Source organism: Herpailurus yagouaroundi, unplaced genomic scaffold, assembly GCF_014898765.1.
Source record: "Herpailurus yagouaroundi ecotype Mexico unplaced genomic scaffold, PumYag 201, whole genome shotgun sequence".
Lineage (NCBI taxonomy): Eukaryota > Metazoa > Chordata > Mammalia > Carnivora > Felidae > Herpailurus > Herpailurus yagouaroundi.
In genome coordinates, this window is record NW_024412432.1 from 6,727,320 (window position 1) to 6,739,029 (window position 11,710).

The window sequence follows — 11,710 nt, forward strand, 5'->3', positions numbered from 1 at the left end:
GTGTGTGTGTGTGTGTGTGTGTGTGTGTGTGTGTGTGTGTGTGTGTGAAATTCGTTACCCACAAATATTCTGTACTGCCCCTTCTTTAATTTGGCCATGAATTATTTGGTCTATCTTCTATCAAGAAGTGGCATTTATGATTCCTTTTCTTGAATCTGGGTGGGTTCTGTGACTCTTAGCAAATAGAATATGGCAAAAATGGCACTATATTTCTTTTTAAGCCTGGGCCTTAAGAGACTGGCAACTGCATTCCTACCCTTTTTGGAATAATCCCTGTGTGGAAAGCCAGCTAATGTGTATAACTACTTTGAGGCCTTGATGCTGTGAAAAACAAGTCACACAGACCACCTATAGGTACTCTGGTTGGTGACCGCAGCCTAGCCGACAGCCAGCAGCAACGGTAGACCATATGAGCAAGCCATTTTGGACATCTCTCCCAGTCAAGGCTTCATTATGACCCCAGCCTGAGCTGCATTCTGACTGCAACTGCATGAGAGATCTCAAGTGAGAACTGCCAGGATAGCCTGCAGCACAGTGGGAGGTAGTAACAAATTATTGTCTTAAGGTACTAAGTTTGAGAATAGTTTGTTACACACCAATAAATACCCAAAGCAAAAATTGTTACTTGGAAGGAAGATAATATTGTAATAAAACTCAGCGCATATGGCATTGGTGTTGGCACCAGGTAGTGGGGCAGAAGGTGGAAAGTGCCCAAGGGGCTTGTTAATGAATACAGAAGAAGACTTTTGTGACAGCTTAAAGGACAGGGAGACAAATGTTATTGGAAGCTGGAGAAAGGGGGCTTGTGAAATGACAGAAAGATTGGCTACATTTTTGCCTATAGTAACATAGAAAATAGAAAATGAATCTCACCAAGGTTAAGTCTGTCTGGGAAGGTTTTTCAGACATTATAGAGAGTTACAGTTGACATCTTATAAATACCTGTGCTACAATACAGGAAGAAATTGATGAACTAAAGGAACAATTAAGTTCTTAAGCAGAATTTAAAGAAAATATAGTGGCGACTGGGTGGCTCAGTCGGTTAAGCATCCAACTTTGGCTTAGATCATGATCTCGGAGACCGTGAGTTTGAGCCCCACTTCAAGCTCTGTGCTGACAGCTCAGAGCCTGGAGCCTGCTTCAGATTGTGTCTCCCTTTCTCTCTGCTCTTCCTCCCCCCTCTCCTCTCTCTCTCTCTTTTTCAAAAATAAACATTAAAAGGCCATATACCTTAGTATGTGTTAAATGTGCTAGAACTCCGTGAATAAACCGTTCCTTCTTGACTTCCTTAGAGGCACTTCCTCCACTCCCAGGATGCTGGAATGATAACTCTCCTTCAGCTCTTCCCACTATCCTAGTACTGTCGTTTCTTTTTATCCTTTACACTGAGAAGACAGAAGGAAGCATTATTTCCTACAAATAAGTTTATGAAATGGATCACTAGAAGAATAAAAGAAAACTTGTTTTCATGTGTGCAACCAGGATATTAATAGTTTTTAATTAGATAAAACAACAATTTGCACAAAGGCACCAAGTGGCCAAATCATGGGGCCAGGTACTAGAATTCTGAATGCAATTCTATTCCACTGAAACTGTTTCCCAAACTCATCTGCAGACCATCTGCATTATACTTACCTGGTGGTACTTGTTAAAACAACATGTAATTTTGGTCTTCACTCCAGCCATGGTGAATCGTTATTTCTAGAGATGGTCCTGAGTAAGAATTCTAACAAACTCCTCCCCCCACCCCAGGAAAAGCTTATACATATTACAATTTAACAGTCACTTCTCAAATAATATTAAGTCCACAAAACTTTAATTTCAGCTGTAAAGTTCACCTTGGTTTCTTTATCTGTAAAGTGAAAATTTTCTTAGATAATATCTGAAGTCCTTTTAAGATCTGAAGGTAAATATTATATAATTGCTGGGTTGTAGGTTAGTTCTATTTTAAACTCCTTGAGGAACCTCCATATTTTTTTCCAGAGTGGTTGCACCAGTTTGCATTCCCACCAACAGTATAAGAGGGTTCCCCTTTCTCTGAATGCTTGCCAATGTCTGCTGTTGCCTGTGTTGTTAATCTTAGCCATTCTGGCAGGTGTGAAGTGATAGCTTATTGTAGTTTGTTGTTTTTTTTTTTTAATTTTTTTTTCAACGTTTATTTATTTTTGGGTCAGAGAGAGACAGAGCATGAACGGGGGAGGGGCAGAGAGAGAGGGAGACACAGAATCGGAAACAGGCTCCAGGCTCCGAGCCATCAGCCCAGAGCCCGACGCGGGGCTCGAACTCCCGGACCGTGAGATCGTGACCTGGCTGAAGTCGGACGCTTAACCGACTGCGCCACCCAGGCACCCCGCTTATTGTAGTTTTGATTTGTATTTCCCTAATGGTGAGTGATGTTGAACATCTTTTCATGTGCCGTCCAGATGTCTTGTTTGGAAAAATGTCTATTCGTGTCTTCTGCTTATTTCTTAACTGGATTATTTGTTTTTTGGGTGTTGAGTTCTTTATAGATTTTGGATACTAACATTTTATCAGATATGTCATTTGCAAATATTTTCTCCCATTCCGAAGGTTGCCTTTTAGTTTTGTTGATTGTTTCTTTCACTGTGCAGAAGGTTTTCATCTTAATGAAGTTCCAGTAGTTCGTTTTAGCTTTTATTTCCCTTGCCATCAGAGATATATCTGGTAAAAAGTTGCTATGGCTGAGGTCAAGGAGGTTGCTGCCTGTGTTTTTCAGGATTTTTATGGTTTCCTGTCTCACATTTAGGTCTTTCATCCATTTGAATTTATTTTTGTGTATGATGTAAGAAAGCGGTCCAGTTTCATGCTTTTGCATATTGCTGTCCAGTTTTCCCAACACCATTTGTTGAAGAGACTTTTTTTCCATTGGATATTCTTTCCTGCTTTGTTGAAGGTTAGTTGGCCATACATTTGTAGGTACATTTCTGGGTTTTCTGTTCTGTTCCATTGATCTGTGTGTCTGTTTTTGTGCCAGTTCCATACTGTTTTGATCAGTACAGCTTTGTAATATTACTTGAAGTCTGGAATTGTGACGCCTCCAGCTTTGCTTTGCTCTTTCAAGGTTGCTTTGGCTATTCAGAGTCTTTTGTGGTTCCATACAAATTTTCAGATTGTTCGTTCTAGCTCTCTGAAAACTGCTGGTGGTGTTTTGATAGGAATTGTATTAAAGTATGTAGATTGCTTCGGGTAGTATAGACATTTTAAATATATTTGTTTTTCTAACTCATGAGCATGAAATATTTTTTAATTTCTTTGTGTCATCTTCATTTTCTTTCATAAGTGATCTATGGTTTTCAGAGTACAGATCTTTTACCTCTTTGGTTAAGTTTATTTCTCCTAGGTATCTTATGGGTTTTGGTGCAATACAAATGGGATCAATTTCTTGATTTCTCTTCCTGCTGCTTCATTATTGGTGTATAGAAATGCAACAGATTTCTGTACATTGATTTTGTATCCTGTGACTTTACTGAATTCATTTATCAGTTTCAGTAGTTTTTTACTGGAGTCTTTTGGGTTTTCTATGTAGAGTATCATGTTATCTGCAAATAGTTAAAGTCGGACTTCTTCCTTGCTGATTTGGATGCCTTTTACTTATTTTTTGTTGTCTGATTGCTGAGACTAGGACTTAGTACTATGTTAAATAACAGTGGTGAGAGTGGACATCCCTCCTTGTTCTGACCAGAGACGACAAGCTCTCAGGTTTTTCTCCATTGAGGATGATATTAACTGTGGGTTTTTCATATATGTCCTTTTTTATGTTAATGTATGTTCCCTCCACTACTAGGTGTTAACCCAAAGGATACAAAAATACTGATTCAAAGGGACACATGCACTCCAATATTTATAGCAGCATTATCAACAATACCCAAATTATGGAAAGAGCCCAAATGTCCATCAATTGATGAATAGATAAAAGAAGATATAGTGTATATGTGTGTGTACACACACACACAAACACACAGTAGAATATTACTCAGCCATAAGAAAGAATGAAATCTTGGAGCGCCTGGGTGGCTTAGTTAAGTGTCCAACTTCAGCTCAGGTCATGATCTCACGGTTTGTGGTTCGAGCCCCGCATCGGGCTCTGTACTGACAGCTCAGAGCTTGGAGCCTCCTTCGGATTCTGTGTCTCCCTCTCTCTCTGCCCCTCCCTGCTCATGCTCTGTCTCTCTCTCTCTCAAAAGTAAATAAACATCAATAAACATTTTTTTAAATTTTTTTAAAAAAAGAAAGAATGAAATCTTGCCATTTGCAATGCTGTGGATGGAGCTAGAGAGTATTATGCTAAGCAAAATAAGTCACAGAAAGACAAATACCATATGATTTGACTCACGGAATTCAAGAAAGAAAACAGATGAACACAGGTGAATACAAAAAGAGGCAATCAATAAAAGAATAAATCATAACCATAGAGAATAAACTGAGGGTTGCTGGAGGGGAGGTGGGCAAGGGGATTAGTTAAATGGGTGATTGGTATTAGGGAGGGCACTTGTGGTGAGCACTGGGTGTTGTATGTAAGTTATGTGTCTAGAAATTCTACACCTGAAACTAATATTACACAGTCTATTAACTAACTGGAATTTAAATTAAAACTTGAAAAAAAAGTGTTTACAAACATATGTGTCCAAGCCCATGGAAAGTGCCATATACTTAACTCTGAAATGACACTATGTATAAACTTACTTTCAACTAAGATCTTCTTTCATTAAGATAGAAGTGTTTGCAAATTATGTGTGGAAGCCTATGGAAAGTACCATAGACTTAAGCCTTTGGAAACTACACTGTATATAAGCTTTGTTTCGACTAACATCTTCCTTCATTAAGATAGAAGCATTTGCAAACATGTGTGGGAGCATATGGAAAGCACTGTATACTTAAGTCTTTGAAACTACACTATGTATAAACCTTTCAAGTAACATTTTATTTCATTAAGATAGAAGTGTTGATAGGGGCACCTGGGTGGCCCAGCTGGTTAAGCATCTGACTCTTGACCTTGGCTCAGGTCATGATCTCATGGTTCATGAGTTTGAGCCTGCATCAGGCTCTGCGCTGACACTGCGGAGCATGCTTAGGATTCTCTCTGTGCCCCTCCTCCACTCTTGCACATGCGCACACTCTCTTTCTCGCTCTCTCAAAAATCAACATTAAAAAAAAAAAAGTGTTGGTAAACTTATAGAAGCCTGTAGAAAGAGCCATATGCTTAACTCATTGCAAATACAGTACACTGTGTATAAACCTTCTTTCAGCTAACATCTTTCATTAAGATAGAAAAAACAAATAAAATAAAGGTAAGTGTTATTCTTCACAGAACTCTTGAAACTATAGAATGCACATTCAGTATTGAAAGAGTGACTGTGGAAAGTACCATACTGGATACCAAATAATTGGAAATTACCATTACCAAGTAATGAAAAAACACTGCCAAGTTTAACAAATACGTTATGTGCAAAGATTACTAGCTATCTACCAGTGCACCAGCTCCACATAACCCTCCTTTGGATGAAGCAAACAACCTCGCAGATAGTATTGTTCATTATAATCTCTAAGTAAAGAATTTTATGTGGAAGCATCTTTTAAAGAAGTTTCGTTTGAGCTAGAACTGCTTTCAAATGGGACATTTTGAATGAAATGGACTCCATTTGGAGAACCACATTTCTAAAATACAAGGGGAAGAAAGATTTAAAACTGTGTAAAGAAAATATTTTGAAAGTTACTTACCACAAATACTTTAATAATTGTGCTTTCTTTTTTGCTTTTAGCAATATACCTATTGTATCTTGTGAAAAGATGGCAAGTAGCTCCAGTATGACTGTTTAATATTTATTACATAAAATGAAGCACATTACTATGTCACCAAGATTTATCTGGGAGAATATCAGGTGCTGAATTTACAGCAGATTGTAACTCAGAATATAAAAGTATTTTGATCTAGATCAAAAGAGCAAAATTAAATCCAAGTACAAGAATAATCATACAATTTTTAAGCAATATTAACATTTTACAGCAAGAACAAGGTATCACCTGTCAGTTCTTTTTTTTTTTTTTTTTTTTTACATCCAAATTAGCATATAGTGCAACAATGATTTCAGGAGTAGATTCCTTAGTGTCCCTTTCCCATTTAGCCTATCCCCCTCCCACAACCCCTCCAGTAACCTTCTGTTTGTTCTCCATATTTATGAATCTCTTCTGTTTTGTCCCCCTCCCTGTTTTTATATTATTTTTGTTTCCCTTCCCTTATGTTCATCTGTTTTGTCTCATAGAGTCCTCATATGAGTGAATTCATATGGTTTTTGTCTTTCTCTGACTACTTTCACTTAGCATAACACCCTCCAGTTCCATCCACCTAGTTGCAAATGGCAAGATTTCATTCTTTGTGATTGCCGAGTAATACTCCATTGTATATATTTACCACCACATCTTCTTTATCCATTTCATTCACCAATGGATGGGCTCTTTCCATACTTTAGCTATTGTTGACAGCGCTGCTATAAACATGGGAGTGCATGTGTCTCTTCAAAACGGCATACCTGTATCCCTTGGATAAATGCCTAGTAGTGCATGCTGGGTCATAAGGTAGTTCTATTTTTAGTTTTTTGAGGAACCTCCCTACTGTTTTCCAGAGTGGCTGCCCCAGTTTGCATTCCCACCAGCAGTGCAAAAGAGATCCTCTTTCTCCGCATCCTTGCCAACATCTGTTGTTGCCTGAGTTGTTAATGTTAGCCATTCTAATAGGTGTAAGGTGGTATCTCATTGTGGTTTTGATTTGTATTTCCCTGATGATTGATGTTGAGCATTTTTTCCTGTGTTGGTTGGCCATCTGGATGTCTTCTTTGGAGAAGTGTCTATTCATGTCTTGCCCATTTCTTCAATGGATTCTTTGTTTTTTGGGTGTTGAGTTTGATAAGTTCTTTGTCGATTTTGGATAATAACCCTTTATCTGATATGTCATTTGCGGGTATCTTCTCCCATTCTGTCGGTTGCCATTTAGTTTTGCTGATTGTTTCCTTCGCTGTGCAGAAGCTTATATGTGTTTTTTTAAACATTTATTTTTGAGAGACAGCAGTGGGGGAGGGGCAGAGAGAGGGAGACACAGAATCTGAAGCAGTTTCCAGGCTCTGAGCTGTCAGCACAGAGCCCGACACAGGGCTTGAACCCACAAACTGTGAGATCATGACCCGAGCCGAAGTCTGATGCCTAACCAACTGAGCCACTCAGGAGCCCCTCTATGTAAATATGTTTAAAATGTAAAAATATATATCACAAAGTTAATTAGTAAAAAAAAAAAGAAGCTTTTTACAAACATCTCTTGTTTTAGTACCCTCCACAGGGCAGTTCCATGCTCTATTAGAAAATGAAAAGGATCCTAGATCCTAGCACCTTAAATAAAAATAACTATTTAAATCCTTCTAGGAAGAGACTAGTCTGTCTGTCTCTCTCTGTCTCTTTCCGACTTATGGATATGTTTGGGGCTCTAGAAGCCTTTAAATGTTCATTGTGCATTTTTGTGATTTAAAAAATAGGGAATTTTTGAACACCATCCAAGTTTTAAAACTGCCCTTTAACAAACACAAATGACTAAAATGGGAATACTATATGTTGAGTAGTAATCTGTGACTTAAGATCATAATGATGTGGTCATGACTTTCCCTGGCTCCTGAGAGTTGATTGTGTGCATCTCTTCCCAACTCTAAAATCAGTGATATCCCAATGACATGGATAGTTTGTAATTGGTCATGTGGGAACATTTACAGCATGGAAATTGGCAACATAAATGCTGAAAATCAGCACCCCCACCTCCACCCCATCCAATTCATCAGCATGCCTCTGCTTAAAAACTAAGAGTTCTGAATATAAACTTTCTTTCATTAACTTTCTTTTCTTTAGAGAAGCTTAACATGTTTCACAAATAATTCTATCAAGACAGTCTGGTGCCTCCTGAGCCTTAAACAGGAAAGCAGCCCAAACAAGAGAACTTAACTCAGGTGAAACTTAGAAAATAATCAAAGAGTGGAAATAAAGTAGAAGAATAAACAGAGTGTGGCATGCATTGGACCAAGCCCCTGCCACTTTCTGATAGTGTTACTAGTAGGAAAAAGAGAAATCATTGAAATAATCCCCCCTTCCTTAGTTTCCTTTGCTCAATAGTTGATTTCTACCTTCAGCTGCTCACCCAGGAGAAGATAAAACTGTCCTCTGATCCTTGGAGGTAAAACCATGGAAGCAGTTTCCTGATTCTGAAAATCATGCTATTTGGGGCTAATGTTTTCAGTATTTAATATAAAACCTTTCTTTTCTTTTTGTTCTGGATTCCTCAAGTTATTTAATCCAGGTCCCTACAGTTTTATTGCTTTTATATTAATCAGAGATTCAGAAGTATTACTTATTCAGCCTTTCCCCTAGATAGAAAACTCTGAGTGTCCATCTAATAAGAACGCATCCTTGATGAGAATTCAGAAAACCCAGACTGCATGTTTGGCTGTGTTGACCGTTTACTTGATGATAGTCATTTAGCTGTGCATTGCCTGGGTCTCTGTTAAGTCTTGGGTTTTAGATACCGATGATATGATTCATAAGGGTTTGGATTTATCCTTTGGAGCCCTTTGGAATAAACGCAGTGTTGAATAATGTGGTAAAACAAATTTAACAATCCAACTCCAAACTAGAAAAGTACCTTTTACATTTCAGTGATGGCTATGTTCTCTTCCCTTTTACTGCAACGTGACCTCTTTCTTTTCTCATGCATGCTTAGTACATTTGACCCCAACAGATCTAGTTTCTACATTGAAGGAAAGCTACTCCTTTTGAAATATTTGTTTTTTCCCAATGGCCAGCAGCTCCCAAAGTATGTTCCCCCTCCCGGCTTTTCTCTCTCTGTTTCTCTCCCTCTCTCTCCCCTGCTCTTATACTAGCTTGCACAGCAGTGAATTTAAAGGTACAGCATTCTAAAACAATAGCTAGTTATGTAAATTATTTTCCAGAGTCTAAACTCTTACAAAATAGGTCTAGACCCAATGTACCTATCCTGTAAAGTTTTCATTTAATTATCAAATTCAGCCTGTGCTTACAATAAAGATCTAATTCCACTGCTCCCTTAAGATGCGTTTTTTATACTTAAAAAAATTCAGATACTTCCTGGATACTAGGAATAGATACTACACAGATAACTAGGGCACAACTCAGCCCCTTTGGGAGTTGGAAAACAATATTTGTGCCAACAAATTTTAGCTGAATTTTAAAATGAACACTGAATTTTTAAGTGAGCTATGTATGGAGGGTACCAGGCCAGCCACTGCACGAATCCTCTGTAACATCTGTAATACCAAATTTTCATTTGGCTTTTACGTGAACACTCACAAGTCGATTTGATCAATTGTTAAGCACCTCTAATTATTAAATTTTTTTTTCAACGTTTATTTATTTTTGGGACAGAGACAGACAGAGCATGAACAGGGGAGGGGCAGAGAGAGGGAGACATAGAATCGGAAACAGGCTCCAGGCTCTGAGCCATCAGCCCAGAGCCTGACGTGGGGCTCGAACTCACGGACTGCGAGATCGTGACCTGGCTGAAGCCGGACGCTTAACCGACTGCGCCACCCAGGCGCCCCAAGCACCTCTAATTATTAAAGACTGTTCGTTTCGGATGTACTGAATCTGCCTCTTTATCATTTTCACTCATTGGTCTTCATTCTGTGCTCAGGAACCACATGACTACACATCACATATTTGAAAACAACTTCCATGTTCACACCAAGGCTTTTTCTCACCGAAGTTGGACTTTCCAAGCTTATTCAAGGTTGTGTAGTAGAGTAGGTCTGGCTTATATCCTGGGCCATGACAATGCTAATATTCTGCTTACTGCTACTGCTATAAAGAATAAAGTCCTTTGTCTCTGACCTGAGAGCCTTGTGTCTTCCATCCACATCTGCCCATGAAACTGCAGCGGACTGGGGCACCTGGATGGTTCAGTGGGTTAAACGTCTGACTCTTGATTTCGGTTCAGGTCATGATCTCACAGTTCATGAGTTCAAGCCCTGTGTCAGCCTCTGTACTGACGATGTGGAGCCTGCTTTGGATTCTCTTTCTCTTTTCCTGCCTCTCTCTCTCTGCCCCTCCTCTGCTTGCACTCTCTCTCTCTCAAAATAAATAAATTAAAAAAGTTAAAAACCAAAGAAACTAGTGGTAGACTAAGCTTGTCAGTTTGCAAGTTGGCAAGTAGAGGCTGATATTAGTATATGTGCTGCCGAAGTGAGCACAGTAGAGGCTGATATTAGATCACCCTCAGCTTCACCCCATTGTAACAATGAGTACTAATTTTTGCCATCTTTCAGAAAACAGTGACTCAGACGTGCAGTACATTGAACATGAAAGGGAAATTCACAACCGCTATGGGCAGAAACCAGGCAAACTTTTAGAATTTGGGCTGATCGGCTTGGGGGATGAGGGACTGGGCATACAATGCTTGTTAAGAATGGCAACAGCTGGAGGCATCTGAGCGGCTCAGTTGGTTAAGCTTCAGACTTTGGTTCAGGTCATGATATCACCTTTGCTCAGAGCTCAGAGCCTGGAGCCTGCTTCAGATTCTGTGTCTCCCTCTGTCTCTGCCCCTCCCTTCCTCACTCTCTCTTTCTCTCAAAAGTAAACATTAAAAAAAATTAAAACGAGAATGGCAACAGTGGGGTGCCTGGGTGGCTCAGCCAGTGAAGTACCTGCCTCTTGATCCCAGGTCATGATCTCACAGTTTGGGGCGCTCTCTCTCTCTCTCTCCCTGCCCCTCCCCTGCTCTCTCCCTGCTCTTGCGCTCGTGCAAAAAAAAAAAAAAACAAAAAAAAAAAACAAAACAAAACAAAAAACAGTTAAGCTGTCTTTCCCTTAAGTCTATCATGCTAATCTTAGATCCATCCAGAGATGATAGTAAGGGGTCTGAGTTTTTGTTCTTGTGGTTTTGTTCACAATGCATCCATAAGGAGTTTTGGCCCTCTCAGAGAGATTTTCCTTAGGCAGACCAATTCCTGTGAGAAACCATAAATGAGCCATTTTAGATGAGTATTAAGGCTCTTACTGTCCCAGTTTGGGTTTACAGTGCTGATGAAGTAACCCCCTGAAGATTGAGAAACATACCCAAAGAAATATAGGTAAGTTCTTGCAGTCAGCCCTTCCATCATGGAAAACTTCCCCCTAGCGTTTACGTTGAATTTCGACAACAGGCAGCAGATGCGTCAGAGTGAGGTGGACTCCTCAAAAGAGGTCATCGGCCAAAGAGCACAAACCGCAGCCACGGCTGGGAAAAGTGTCTATGACCTGCCACATTTCCTACAGCTGAACTAGTCTGAGCAAATGATGACTCTGCTGTCTAATGCAGGGCTTTGGGTGGACTGATAAGATTGGAAGTCTGTTTGATTAAGCTGCAATCAGCCACTGCACTTCTTCAAACAAAGACAAGGCACCTTACTTCCAGCACGTAGTCACCCTCCTTACCTGCCTCTTGATCCCTCCCTCCCCCTCTATGCCAACTCGGCTGCTTTAAGGGAAAGGTGATTAGAAGAGAGCCAAGGTTTCCCTGTCACCCAGGAGAACCAAAGGTCTGTGCACCTGACAAGTATGCTGGGCAATTTGGGGGAGGAGAGGACCTCGAACTTGTATGGCTGTGTTGGATACTCGGGCCCAGATGTTGTTACTTTTACGTCTGAAT